Here is a 16,150-nt window from a genome sequence, read left to right as displayed (position 1 = left end):
GTAACGGTAAGCCAGCGATATCTTTGTTGTAGAACAAATACCTTTCGTTTTCTACTCTCGACAAACATAACAGTTATCACTGTATATTTTTTCATTTAATTCATTACTGATTGAACTTTGAGAACCCTACCGACTTGCTATATAAATGTACGCGGTGCCCGCTGAGGCTTAGTTGCCTAATGAAAATGAGCCCTTTCTTCCGACCGGACCCCGGACAAGCTGACCCCCGGACAAGCCCGAGGATCCTTAATGCGGGCCCCGTGTGTTTTAAATGAAAATCGCACTTGCAATTTATGTGAAAGGGTTAGCATTGTTCCCGATTCGTGTTTTATGTGTACCGTTGCTAATTTTAAACGATTTCAGACAGCAGGCGTCCTTTGGGGTTTTTATTGTGGTATTTTGTCTAGATGTCACTTTGTCAACTTTGACAATACCGCTTTGATGATCAATAATCTGATGACAACGAGCATTACATTATTAGTCCTTATTATCTTTCGATAAATCAGCATCTAGCAGTAACTTGAGCTATGCGAGTCTCGAAAATAAATTTGTAAAAATATTAAATCTAATATTTTATCACCACAGATTTCAGTTAATTATGAACAAAAAATATATAAAAGTACACACATATTAATAGTTATTGTTTAAATAAATGGCTAAAAAAATCATAATACTCTTAACAAAATTAAAACATACAAAACCAACAAAACTTTGTTCAAATCGGCAACTTTGTAACTCTGATAGAAAACTAATTAGCCCGGGCGTGGAGCGTTTTACAAGTCTAATTACAAATTCCAATTAGATATTTGGCGATGTTGCCTTTAAATTCTCTGAGGTCCAAACAATAATTGTTATCGGTGGCCACCCAAGCGCGCGCCTTTGATTCCTCTGCCGAGTGCCGACCCTCGGACGCCCGGCCGACCCTTCAGCTTGAAGACGGCGCGGATATCTTTTTGATGTAACCACTTCCGACAGTAAAGTACGTATGTTAATGCTTGTACAGTTATAGGGTGCTTTGATTTCTTCCTTAAACATTTACACAATTGTTTTTAAAGTCGACAAAATGATTTAATTTTAGGTATAGGTTAGGAGAAGCTTTCGATGGAGATTGTTAGAATTTAAATTATATCACGGACATAATTTTGTTTATAATGTGGGTAGGTAACGACTTCTGCGCTCAAGTAAATGTACTTGTCACAGCTTTTGAAATCAATAAGTAATATAAGTAGGTACTATCCAATAATAATTGAAAATATGCTTTACATATAGAATTTTTCATTAACTATTATAATTAAATATATGCTATGATGTCAATTTTAACGTTAATACGTAATAATAAATTAATTAACAATAGCTTGTATACCCTCCTTGCAGTCTTATTTTAATAGAACTATTCCCTAACCTCTACTATGAACGCACATTCTCGTAGGAAGAGTTAGATAGTGCGTAATCATTTGACCACATTTTACAAGCGAACGAATCGGGCCGCATTTCACTATATAATATGTTAACATCCGTGTACATGTGGCCACATAAGTTTAATAAATAGATATCCAAAATCGATTACAAACTATATGATCCTAATCAATAACAAATAATATAATAATTCTTCTTAGATTGGAGTTATTATTTCTATCAAGAATTCTAATATACATATTATACACATGTCTTATTGGAATAATATAACTAATCGGAATATAAAATTATAACGCCAATGAATTACTATTGATAAGTACTTGCTGATTTTATTCATCAGACATTTTAGCTTCACCGGTCCTTTACATTAGATCAAATGCGTAACAATTTCGGAGTATTAAATATGTTTGGAGTTGGACGCATCCGAGAGGGTAGACGTAAAGTTCAGATTTCTAAGGAATGTCTAAAAGGTAACAATTGACAGCCCACTTAATTTTAAAATCTTTATAAAAATTTAATGCAAAGATATAATACCTTTGAATAAATTGCAAGATATCATTACATTATTATAAAATTTAATAATGAAAGAACTAACGAAAAATCGTAATATGTTATTACATTACAAAACAAAATTAAAATATGGAGGATGGACCTTGTCAGGAACCGGGCTCTGCCGGGTCACCTTACCTTACAAATCCACTAAACGTATGTTTACCACAAAATTAACTGCTCAAATAAATGCTCAAGAAAGTTGCAGTCGCCTGTACTTTTTCTAATTCAAGACTGTTTATTGAATTAAAACGCATTAAGTTAGTTAATACGTGCATCAAACGTTATTCCGCTTTGTGAAAGGAACTGGACGTAAAATAAATAAACTGTTAACGAATCTCAGTGAAATGATCGCTTGAGATACATAAAACGTTAATAAAACTTTAATAATCACTTTAAAGTAATTCGAATCGTGAGTATACCGCAATGTTTTTGTAAATCTTTTTTTTTACGATAGATGTTGCTCACGGCTGCGCTCGTATGACTTTTCCGGGATAAAAGGTCCCTATATATAAATTCAACAGACGATTTCCAAATTTCAACAGTTTCTACGCGTTTACCTCTATTTACTCAAAAATCTAAACACCTGAACAAAGTTTCGCAATTATAATATTATTAAACTTGCGCAGTTTCTGGCTGAAGCAGAGAGTGCCAGAAATATTATAGAGCAAAATAGGTTTATCAAATCGACAATATACAAAATGCTTCTTTAAACTAACACCATGTGCTGGTGATATGTTATTTAGATAATTCTAAACAAAGCATTGAATAAAAATTCAGTATGAGCCATTTACAATACAAAATACGAATTAAGTAGAATGTGAATAATACAGTGTATACAACGCGTGATCTTTGTCAAATTACTCCCTTCCTAAACATGAAATGCAGAATATAAACAACATACAACTTATCATTAACGAGATTGCTATCAGGTTTATCATACGTTCTATGCAAATATCCAAGAGGCTGTGCAAAACTCACTTGCCATATCATAGAGAGGAGCCAATTGAGCAACCATTATCATTCAGTACCCTCAAAAGATCCTATTCGATGCATAAAACAATCTATATTCAACTTAACTGTGCATTGCTAAGAGTTATATTCGATTGGAGAGGTAGACTGACTTAAGAGTGCACAGTAAGCATTGATAAGTTTGTGAATTTGCATAAGATGCTGTCATGTTCTTAGAAGGGTTAAAATCTCAAGGGCTTTCCCTGATCCAGGAGGCTTATTCTGATAATTATTTCAATTGTTTATGCCTGTCGACGGTGCATTTAGATAGCGTATTATAGTTTGTTGGAGTGTTGTCTTCATTAGGAAAGCTGTTCGGCTGACAGCCAGTGATCTATGGAGAGGGTACCGAATAACCGATATTACTAAATGGAATGGATCTTTGAAGGATTGCGCATTTCTATGGATTTGGGGTATTTTAAACACATTGGGAAATTGCAGTTTTTTGTATTATGGCTAGGAAATTTAATTGAATGCCTCGGTAGCGTAGTTTGAAACGTGGTGAAGTTTGTTGTGAAATCTCGGGTTCGATCCCCGGGTCGATTAAGAAATATTTTTTTTTATTTCTTGTCTGGAGTGTGGAATTATTCTCAGTAAAATGGCAAATATAGGTGACATCCTCCTCTACTTACCCCTGAATAGAGAAAAAAGTGTTAGGTTATAGCATATTTATATTTCTGAATAATCGTCGTAGAGCATACGAGTACAAACAATTGTTTAAATCCTTTACGCGGGAAATAAAAGCTCATCTTTTTAAGCTTTCGACTTCAATGCCAAAACTGTTAAATTTTGAAAGGTGTCATGTTTTTTGAAATGAAATCAGTCAATAAACCTTATTAATATTATATCTAACTAGCTGACCCGACAGACGTTGTCCCGTCTTAACTATGAATTTGCATCGCATTTTCTGTCAATCGATGAGAGTTATTTCAAACAATTGACAGTTACATAAAATTAATATTATCGTTAAGTTTTCTTAGATTTTCTAATTTTCCGCGCAATTTTTGGAATTTTTCCTTTCATAAGAACCTTCTCCTGACAATAACAAATACAACAAAAAAAAAAGTGAAATCGGGCCAGCCGTTCACGCGTGATAGCGTGACCAAGGGAAATAGGGATTTATTTTTATATATATAGATAAGCAATCGCTCGCTGTTTAAAGCGAGTATAGTATTCCCACAACAAACGTTGCTAAAACACTGTAAGACGCTAGGCGCCGTCTATTTAGAAAATTTTGATTAAGTAATTCCATTATTTCCCAGGGTAGTAAATTACCAGGATAGTAGGTAGCCGATATGTTAATCCAAGACATTGTCTACCTAAGCGCCAAATTTAATGTAAATCCGTCTAGTTGTTTCTATGTTTACTTCTATGAAACGTACAAACATGCAACAATATAAATATTTTAGTTTGATATTTAATTTACTTGCACTACCACAAGACGACCTAGTATCTCCCCTGTTGTTAAGCACCACGCCCGCTCATTAACAGTAGCACCACCATATAATATGTCGAATTCTAAAACGCTATATATACATTTTAACACTTAGTATTATATACTCTTTATACTATTATCACATTTGTGATAATATAAAATAAATAATAAGATCAGCCTTGCATTATATACTGTCCCACTGCAGGTACGGGCCTCCTCTACTACTGAGAGAGATTAGGCCTTATTACATCACGCTAACCTAGTGCGGATTGGTAGACTTCACACACCCTCAAAATTCCTATAGAGAACTTCTCAGACATGCAGGTTTCCTCACGATGTTTTCATTCAGTGTTAAAGCAAGCGATAATTCACAAAGAATACACAATTCATTTTAGAAAAGTCAGAGGTGTGCACCCTTGGGATTCAAACCTGCGGACATTCGTCTTGGTAGTCCGTTCCACATCCATCTAGGCTATCACCGCTAAGTACATTTATGACATTTAAAAAAATCATGGACTAAATTTTATGTCTCTAGAGCCACTAAACCTACACGATATCTTAAAAACGTGGCTGCCAGACTTCAAGACACTGTGAGCTCATGCTGCGTAGATCGGACCACCAATAGCTGAAAAACTTAAAAAGTTGTATAATTGTAAAATGTAGGTAGATATTGTAACTTTGACTTTGCGTATTAACAACACCTCAGTCCCCCCCGTGACCATGAAGGCTGCAAAGTCTTCGAAACGGCGAGAGAAAAAGTAAAAATATTAAATCCGCGATAAAATCCGAAACATAGCTTAATTTTAATGTCTAACATTCGCGTAAACATAAAAAATCATTATACACGATATCTGTTAGTGTTAACTATAGTAATTATAAGAAATAAGGTAGTCAGACGAATATCGGTACTAAGATCGTAATACTCTTACAAGTAATCCTTTCATGATTTGGAACACACACATGTCTCGTCTAATGAATTGTTGCCCCTCGCTTCATTAGACGGCAGTCGATTGCTCAAAAGTTAAATATGAGAAGCCTCCCTAATAATGTCTCATTATTGTTCGGAATTAAAATTAAGTGAAGCATGTGCGTTTGTTTGGAAGTATGTAATAAGATCTATACTTATATATGATAGATAATAAGAACAATATCGATTGAATTTTGTAACAGAGCTGACACATACTTCTGACGATCGTTGTGGGGAACATCTCTCATAATTAACTTTACATTTACCTTTACTAACACGTACATTCTTCCAGGAAGAACTTTTACCGTATAGATTTTTTATAGTGGATCGGAACGGGACGTTGATAAGTTTTTTTATATTGAATTAATTTTTTATTTTCTTTATCTTTAAGTATCGACGATTGAAAAACTAATTGACTTTACCAACATTTGTTTCATAAAATTAACTAGGTTAAAAAAACATAGAAAAAAGTGCTGCTTTTAAATATGTATGTAACCTAGTGTCGCCCAAATGTTGCTTAAGTCGATTAGCCTTTGATCCATCGATACAAACTCTTATGTTTTTTTTACTTTCCGCCGTGTGTATTCTGTCCCATGAAGTGATAGAGAGCGATCGCAATGTCGGGCACAAATTTTAGAGTCTAGGTTAATATTGAGTAGAAAACCTTCAGTTTTGCCCGACCCGGGACCGAAACCAAGACCTCAGCACTACAGTGGGACCTTAATACAACTGCATCACCGACGCATTAATCTTTAACTTATTATAATTTTTTATATATTTTTTATTATTTAATAAAAACAATTTCGTCATGATGAAAACAAGTATCACACATCAATTGGCGTTCTATAATTATATATTATTTAATCCGACTTAAAATATAGTGCCTATCTTTCAAATTTATACGAATTTAACACGACAATGTTCCTTAACCTCAGTATTTCAAACAAATTCCTAAAAATCTTGACAAAACTAGCTAAATAGAAAATAATACATTCTCTCATCACAAATAGACCTTAACACAAGTAAATTTAACACAGACATAACTTAATATATGCGTGATAAAGCAGAAATCTCGTCCCGATCCGACCCCAGCCTTAGGGCCTCTTCAAGAACGGTTTAATTAACTTAATAAATACACACTCCATTTCATTAAGCGCATACGTCAAATATTATGAAAGGCTATACGATGACTTATTCGAACAATGTGTCTGCCAACCTTAGGTATTTAGATATTCAATGTTATGTAATAACTAATTGTTAATTATTATTTAACCTACAGAGTGTTCTCTCTAAATAGGTGTAAGAGTGATTACTTTAAACAATGATTATAATATTTATTGATAATCTAGGAAATGTTCTTGTAAAGGTTCTTTTAAATGTATTTAACAAGTATTTGATCAATAGTTTAAAGCATTTAAAAAGGAAGACTTTGTTAGTGTGATCCCTGTCCCTTTTTTGATTAATTTTCTTTCCTGTTTACATTTAATCAGGTGTGTGATGTAAATATATTACTAGCAATTATTCCCGCACCATACCTAAATCTAAACATCGAATACCAAAAAAGAAACTATTGCCATATTGAAATAAAACTATTTTCGAACCGTCAACAGTTAAAAATTATAAAAAAAAAAAATTGTAAAATGTAGCTAAATATTTTAACTTTCATTTTTAGGATGACTAACACCTCAGTCCTCCCCGTGACTACGAAGACTGTAGTATTCGAAACGCCGGGAGACATTATAATATAAACACCGCGATAAAATACGCAAAAAAGTTTATTTCAATGTCTAACATTCGCGTAAATATGAAAATCAGTTGCCATATTGTAACGACCATTCCGACATCTCTGCCCACTGATTTAGCGAAAACATTCAGCGTCATATTACGGCAGACAGCATGGCACCGAGTTTTTGCCGTTTGAACAAACAGTGGCGTGGAATGATACAAGGCGACATGTGAGTGCCACGCGCTTGCCCATGTGTCAGTTTTTGTTGACCTCGTGGGCGATATCAGTTGGCTTTGATACGTTTTTTTCTCTGACGTGTGACCGTTCCGCCAGGAAGTGGTTTCTTCGGTATTAAAACGTCTTATGTAATATAGTGGAATATTAGAGGTTTTAAAAAATATTTTCAGAATGGAATTTAGGACGTATAGTGTCGATTGTAGGCAGACATTATTTTCATTACGCAGTACAATAATATGTTGTTTTTTATGAACTTCTAATCAATGAGTAGTTGTCGTAATTTTCATTAAATTATTGTTTAAATAATTATGAATTAACTATTATCCTGAGACAATAAAAACTACTTTTATATAGTAGATGACAAGCGGTCTTCACATTCTACGGATTTCAATACACATATTTTGTTAAAATCATGACAAACAAAATTAAAAAGGGTAAGCAAATAATTTTAATACGAACTAACAAACGCAACATTCCCGCGATGACGCAAACAACAAAACCGTAACGAGTCCCACTCCGGCCCATTAAATAAAACGATTACATACAAAACCTAACTGCTCTTCAAACAACATCCGGCCGAAATTACTCCGAAACACGGGTAAACATCATCATTGTAACACGTGTAATTTCGCGTTCACCGGTCATTACTTTTGACCGGCTCGACTCGGCGGTCCCCGGTTCACCCGGCTCGCCCGGCTCTACCGGTCCGCCCACGTTGAATAATTGAGCGCCGCGTGAGAGATGGACTCGCGAAAATATGAAATGATCCTGTCTGTAGATTTGGGTTACCCGGATATTTGGCTTATGTGTAAATAAGTGCTGTTTAATTCGTCACAAGCCGGTTTAAGCGTCTAAATGTTACAGGAAATACGGTTGGTATTTTCAAATGTATGTAGGTGTTGTTTAGGTTGTATTTAGACTGAGTTTAAGTAGTCACTTACCTAGCAATTATGCAGTTATTTTAGTGTAAGTGGTAAATTTTTGTGTCGCTTCAAATTCACTTATTAATTAAAACCTTACTGGGTATACTCCAAAACAAATGAAAGTCATATAATACGAAATCTATAAAATATAATATTTTTACATTACCTCTTAATAACAAAAATAGCCAACAATGTAACCTTTGTGTACACAGGACTGCGATGTAGCTAATGACATCATGTAAGATATAATTACATAAACGGACACACGAAAATAAATCAAGGAAGTAGAGACCCAAACGACGTACTCAAAAAAAGTGTGTTAATCCCGCGCGATAAAAACACGTTAAACAAATCCGTGCACACGTCGAGACCAAACCGGGAAGTGAACCCGACACCGCGACCGCGGCCCACCAACGAACCTTCCTCGCAGAGAGTTTTTGTTGCGCCACTAAATTTATAGTTCCGGCCACCTAACTGGACACGTGGGTAAATATAGAACGCCCTAACCAAAATTAAAAAGTATTTTATACATAGGTCTTCTATATTGTTTATAATGTGCCTGCGTTTATGAAATAGTGACAAAGATATATTAAAATAATGCTTTATCTTAGTTATTACTTGAATATTATATTTTCTGCTCAGTATCAGCTCGGAGTCTGGAATTTGTGCCCTATATGGCGATAGGCTCGCCCACTATCACATCAAGGGACGGAACACAGTTGGCGAAAAGTGGGTTCCTGGTTGCGCCTCTGCATACCCCTTCGGGGATACATGCGTGATGTTGTGTGTATTACTTTAATAAATACGGTGATACTTGAATAAGTCCGTGAAGATGTTTGTTACAAGGGTTAAGTCGATTTCAAATATACTGTCTTTTCTACGTTTAGAACCACTTGCAACATCTTTTTATTGCGGAGAAAATTCCTTATTACAACCGCCTAGTCTTGGTGGGGGACGACTGAGAACAAATTGCAACATATAGGAATTTAAAATATAAAGCACTCATTTGTGCTATCAGTCATATATAATCATATCAACCCTGTATTATATTATACTGTACCACTGCTTGGCACCGGCCTCCTACTACTGATAGGCACAAGGCCTAAACATAGATATACTTACTTGAGATTATTGATTATCAATTTATTTCACGTAAGGAAGAAAATAACGTCTTTTATGCCCTTCTTTTTCGTGTATATTCGATAACTAAAAGCCGGGCAGCGGTATATATATAGGCATTTCTATTACGATTTGCCTAAAACTGGATCTCCTCAGAGGGGTTGGCGTTAGAAAGGGAGGTAAATCATTTTTGCAACATGTTTACTATACTGTTATTGAACAGGTCCTAATTAGGCAAAAAAATCCTGGGAGAAAGGAAGTCAATCGAATCAAGGTTTAATCATCACACCATTTAATCATATTATATTAAGTTAGACATAATTACAAAGAAATAAAAAGAACTGTCATTAAAAGAAAATTTACCACATACATACTTAATGATTTTGTTACGTTTATGCGACTGTTATAAATCGAAATAAAACCAGTTTAGGGATTTTATCGCAGTTTTTTGTCTTTTTAATTTTCTTCAGATCTTTTGAAAACTTTGCAGCCTGCATCGTCACGAGCCAGGACGGACAATTACAATGTAATGACATGTAATAATGACAATGCAAAGAAAATTAAAATACAAGAAACCGCGACAAATCCGAAAGCTAGCCTTAAGTATTTACTTGTAAATAATTATAGTACCTACCGTGGTTTGGGAAATAATTATCATTTAATTTGGATTCCCTCAGGGAAAAGGTGATTTTCATTAGTGTTTTTGCATGAAAAGTGTTTTTCAGTATAAATATTCTTAATTTATTTTTTAATTACTATATATTCAAAAACGAATCTAAATTAATACTCCTTTTAAGTTATAAAACGCATACGTTGTGTTAATTTCATACATTTAGTACAAGAAAACTACACACAAAATAACTTATCAGGGAAATACCAATCCCTTCTAACAAATACTTTCACGTCGAATACAAATACTATATACTAATATAATACTGGTTACTAACATAATATCATTTATAATTCTTAAAAACAATAAAGCCCTTAATACCACAGCTATAACGACTAAAATACTATCCCTAGTCCCACACTGTTGTATAAAGCAAGCGCGGGTGGCGGGAGACTTGTGGAGTTATCGCAAATAAAAAAGCTCGTAGCGCCCTCCCCGTGCGGCGGAAATACGTGAAAGCTCCGTGAGCTTATGAAGAAAGCTCTGTAGTTCAGCCCATTTCGGCTAGGTGGCGGTGTTCTAATGCAATTATTCACTGTTTTTATTTTTTCAAATGTTTTGGCAAATCCAAAATTAGTACTAGTAAACATTTTTGATCAGCTATATGTATAAACATAATGTGTCATTTACCTTTTTCATTCTTGTAATATTTATAATATTTAAGAATATTGGTTAGATTAGTTAAACACTAATTATTAACATTTATTGATAAGAAGTGCGGAGCTTGTAATAGGCTGCACAAAGATTATGCAACGACAAAAAAAAAAAAATAATAATCATACCATTAATTTATTATATCTTGTAACTAGATACTAACCACGAAATGTTTGTTTTACTATTTTTTATATATTTCTTATTCAGAGAGACAAAATATTATTTAAGACTAAAAAAAGTTTCAAAACAAATTTGAAACTTAAATAAACAACTTCACTATACAAGATGAGGAAAATTTTATATACTAAACTCATGTAAAGTACAGACATATTATTACATAAGTAATAGTTACTGAACGCGAAATAATTAGTTGTTGGTCGTTTTATATTTTATTCGCTAGTGGACGCGCTAAAAACTGGCCATGCATAATTACCTCCCGCGAGGATCGGCTCAGTGACACGGAACAAGGCTCTACGTGGAGTTGACTTACTGCTATAGTTTTTGTTTTACTATAATACTTTAAATTTGATTTTGGGACATTTCTTGTTGAAGGTTTATTCCAGCGTTATTCTTTAAATTTTATAAATTGACTTATATTAAGATGTTTAATTTATTGGTTAATAACACGAAAGACCATAATTATTTTAAGACGGTAAACATGCGCACAATGGCCCGACTTTTTACGGGCTAAGTGCGGAAAAAGGAGCCCATAACCATACCATAACGGTAAACATAGGAAAAATTTGGTATATTTTATTTAGCCGCATTATAATTTGTGATTGTAAAAATAAAAGTAATATATATTACTTAATTTAAATACAATTTGAAAAAAATAATCAAAATTTGTACTTTACACTCTGATGAAATATAAATAAACTTTGTGATTAATATCACAGTAGTGATTTTTAATACGTTTTTTTTGCGTGAAGCGGAAAAAAATCATATTAGATATTAATGCAAATGTTGCAAAAAATACATACATAAAAATAAAGTGCTAAATACTTTACTAGTAAGTAACTTCCAATTAATATTGTTGGAAATATAAAATTTTGCAAGAAATAAATCGATAAACAAGTTAAAAGGGAAAAAATTGTTATGAACAAAAATTTACATAGAAAGTAGATATCACGAATAAATATAAAACTAAATCGTTTATCGCTCATTAAAATAATCTAAATTTAAATTTAGAAAAATATTAATTGAATTACCTATTACAGATAGTATTGTACGTATATTATAGGTAATACCATATCTACGACAGATTAATATAAATTTGTTACACAAGTCTTATTCCCAACACAAATGTTTAAAAAAGATAATAAAGCATAAAACTTTTCGACTCTACACCCGCCTCTGTCGGTGACGCGACTCTTTTATATGCGTTTGCCAGTGAATTACAACGACAGCCCTGTAGCCAGTGAAAAACTGTTTTAAACAGATACTCATGCGCTTTATGTACTACCTAACTACATGAGTTATATGTGTTTGTAACTACTGTATTATGTTGTTTTTGGACGTCAAATCCGGTGTTTTGTTTTTGCCTTTTTAGTTTTGTAGCATGATTGATTGTTCCAGGTTACCCATAGGATTGAAAATGCGAAACATTGTGGCAATTCAGATTTATGACTGATACTGATTTTGAATATGAGTGAGAATTAGTATATTAAAACTAAATGTTAAATTCATTCTTAATTACTATTATAGAACTCCATAGAAGCATCTATATGACGGGACACTGGGGCCATTTACTTGAAACTTGAAATATATACCATATCAGTAAATTTCTGGGATAAAAAGCAGTCTATAATATGTTAGTCCAGGATACCGTCTGTCTATGGTCCAAATTTTCGGAAGATAGTTGCCACCAGGGAAGCAGTTGATCATAAAACAATTACAAAACTAGTATGTGCTACATGTGTGTAAGAAGTTTGTTACACCAACTTAAATTGGATTAGATATAATGAGATAATGTAGAAGATGCCCAGCGTAGTAAAGATGCTGATATTTTATCAATATTTTAGCTAAATTAGTAACAAAATATAAAAAAGAGCCATTGCAGTGTTTTAAGTTATTCTTGATTTAGTTAAAATCAAATATATTTATTATCTATTCATAAAATATATAGAAATTCAAAACGTATTCACATCTACTCTGTTACAGTTAATATTTTAATAGAAAAGTTCATTCTTAATATTATTTTCAAGAGTCCATTATTTCTGAAACTGGAGTTTTCGAGTTTTATTCTGAAGTTTTCTGGAAAAAGAATTAAGAAGAATGATTTTGTCATCTATAACAAGCTATAAATATCAGCAATGAGTATTAAATCATTTCTTTATAAATTTAAATTACTTATTATTATTAAGTATTTCAGAGTATAAGAATATAAGTCAAGTATTAATATGTAATTCCTGCTTCCTACTGTTTACTTCAAACTATGTATAAATTCTAAAGAACGTATCGTTTAAATCCACACAATCATAATGAAGTATCAAACAAATCCATAAACCGCGCTTCAATATTAGTTTTACACGGGCAAAATAAATGAAAAATAACCGAAACGCGAGTTATAAAATTCATAAAAATATAGAAACGCCGCTGGCCGCGATTGTAACCAAATTACTCTATAGGCAGGGCGAACGTTCATTAGCTCTGTTTGTCGAAGGCTTTTACATCCATACGGATAGAGTTATACCCGGACTATTAAATCAACGCAGTGGCCGGGGTGGGCAAATACGCTTGCTGTCTGTTTGTGAAGGTTTGCCTTGATTATAATTACTGTCATGATTTTAGATCATTATAAATCGCGTGGTCGGAATGCCTCATTGGTGTAGTTGATGCGCGGTTGATTTACTACTATGATGTCACGTGGTTCGATGTCGGGTCGGGCAGTGATAGTCGGACTTCGAGCTATTAACTGGTCAGTAATAGCCCGGAGTCTATAACTTGTGTCTGATATGGTAATAGTTTCGCCCCTGTCACGCCATAGGACAGAAAAGTCAACACATATGATGAAAAGAAAGTATTCTAGTTGCAACTCTACCTACACCTTCGGCAATAAAGGTGTGATGTATTTGTTTTTGTAGATTTAACATTACATTTGATAAAATATATTTAAGGAACAACCAAGTGTGAGTTCGATTTAGGCATCGAGGGATCTGTGTGTTTATTAACATTTTTAGTTTCGTAATTGTGGATATCAGTCAATGCCACACATTTTCTGAAAATATTTCAGTCATCACTTATTACAACATAAGATATTCTTATTAAAATTGGATAGACGACTTGACATTAGCACAGTAATAGAGTTCTGTAAATAGAATTTAATAATGTAGGGAACCGTAAAAAATGTTTTTCTTACTTGAAGGCTAACAATATTAATTTATACAAAATATGATATCATATACATATGTATAATACATCTCAAGTATTTTAAATTCTTGTAAATAGAAAACAAGAGTACTTCGAAACATTATAAGAATTATAACCTCTCACAGCTTTTACTTCATAATATATTATGGTGACATGTTTACGCGTAGTTAAGTAGTGTAGAATATATTATCACGCCGCATTCGAACCCCCTCCATGACAAGAGAATGCAATCAACGACAGCTATTTTTGAACCAAACTCATTTATTTTTACTGTAGCTTTGTTTACTACAAGCCAATATGCGTTCTGCTTCTATATTGTTGGGCTCCGGCTAACTTTAATAGACTCTGTTGTTCACTGAACGTTAAAATTCTCTCCAAACACGGTTTGACGAGACTATACGAGAAAATATTGCACAGAACATGCACCATCCATATCAGGAAACATTTCACAGTTTCGTAAAATCCAACACAAAAATACCAACAGGAAAATCCCGCGTCTATTGACACGCGAAATAGAAAAATCTGGATGGTTTAAAAAAACGTACACGAAGAATTTTTATTCGAACAGACCACGTACAACCGAACACAGACGCACCGCAAACCCGAAAACCTACATACGTCCGATTTTGCAAAAATAAACAAACAGAATCGTGTGCAGTCGAGCTAAATCGATACCACCATCGAACGATTCAGCCGACAAACTTTTGTAATACGACCACCGAACGTTGCGCTGATCCGAACAAACTTCTGCTACGAAACTAAATATGGCTAAATACACCGACAAAAGAAAATATTACTCGCATTCAAAACCAAAGAGCGTGATATCTCGAGGAGCCGTTTTTGGCAGAAATATCCCCAAAAGTAGGTTAGTAATTCGGGTAGCAACAATAGAGATGGTTGAACAATGGCACGCATCCGATACGCTATTACACGGTGGATATAATTAGTTATGGTGTATGGATTTAGATTTTGTTGTTGCGATAATTTTTGTGAATGCGCTGAATAAACATCTGCTCGAGATTTGTGTAACGACAAGCGAGAACGCATTCAAATGTCATGTAGAAAACTGATCCGCTCGCAACAATGACGCCCAAGAAATGGTCAGCGAAGTATTTAGCAATGTAGCAGTTTCTAAACTATTTTATATTTTAAAGAAATTAGATGCAACTGAAATTAAAACTAAAAAGTCACTTTGCATGCCGTTTTCATTAAAGTTGAAGTTCAAGTGTGCACGTTTTAACGTGCGTAAAAGTTTATAGCATACAATTAAAAACCTGCAATATTTTTTAAAACTAAGGACTAGTACTATTTTGTTTTTATTGAAGCATATTATGACCCTATTGGAGAACTTTTCTGCAATTCCTTACAAACAAACTGGGCCGTGTATATGTGCATAATCACAATCAAACAAATAAAACCCGTAACATAATTTACATACGTATTAATTTTAAATGTGTTGAATATTAATTAATCATACTGGCTGTTGTCGACATTCAATATGAATAAAAAGCAAAAAGTGTTGACATTGATAGCGGCACCGTGGCGCGTATGATCCCGTGACCTTCGTCATCCTGACAGATTAGTACATCAGTATTTGCGAAGTGAAGCGATTATTAAAATTCTACAGATGTCTGATGCATTTCAATTTAACGGAATTTCGGCGTTTTTGCATTCGGCCAGCATGTTAAGGTTTAATTTGTGTGTAATCATAGAACCGTAAGATTAGTATAGAAGTGTTGGTATGTATTTCGGGGCATGAATTCATATTTTTTTAATCCATTCAAATAAAAAAATATATCTATCACAAATGTATTGAAATGTACTACTCTTACAGGACTGAGCTTTTTCGACTAATGAGTCAAACCTTTTCGAACATTATGTTAATTTACATTTATAATTTATCATTCTGGCAAATATGGCTCACATAAATTCATTTTTAAAACATATCAACTACTCAAAGTGATTTCATTTATCATGAATTTGTTTATTCATCGTGAATTTAAGTGAAAATTGACAATTAAAACACATGTAGCCTCAAAAAGTAAAAAAATCGAATTGAACCTGAGACTTCCGC

The sequence above is a fragment of the Manduca sexta genome, chromosome 10 (genome assembly GCF_014839805.1).
Source record: "Manduca sexta isolate Smith_Timp_Sample1 chromosome 10, JHU_Msex_v1.0, whole genome shotgun sequence".
NCBI lineage: Eukaryota > Metazoa > Arthropoda > Insecta > Lepidoptera > Sphingidae > Manduca > Manduca sexta.
This window is presented reverse-complemented; position numbering follows the sequence as displayed.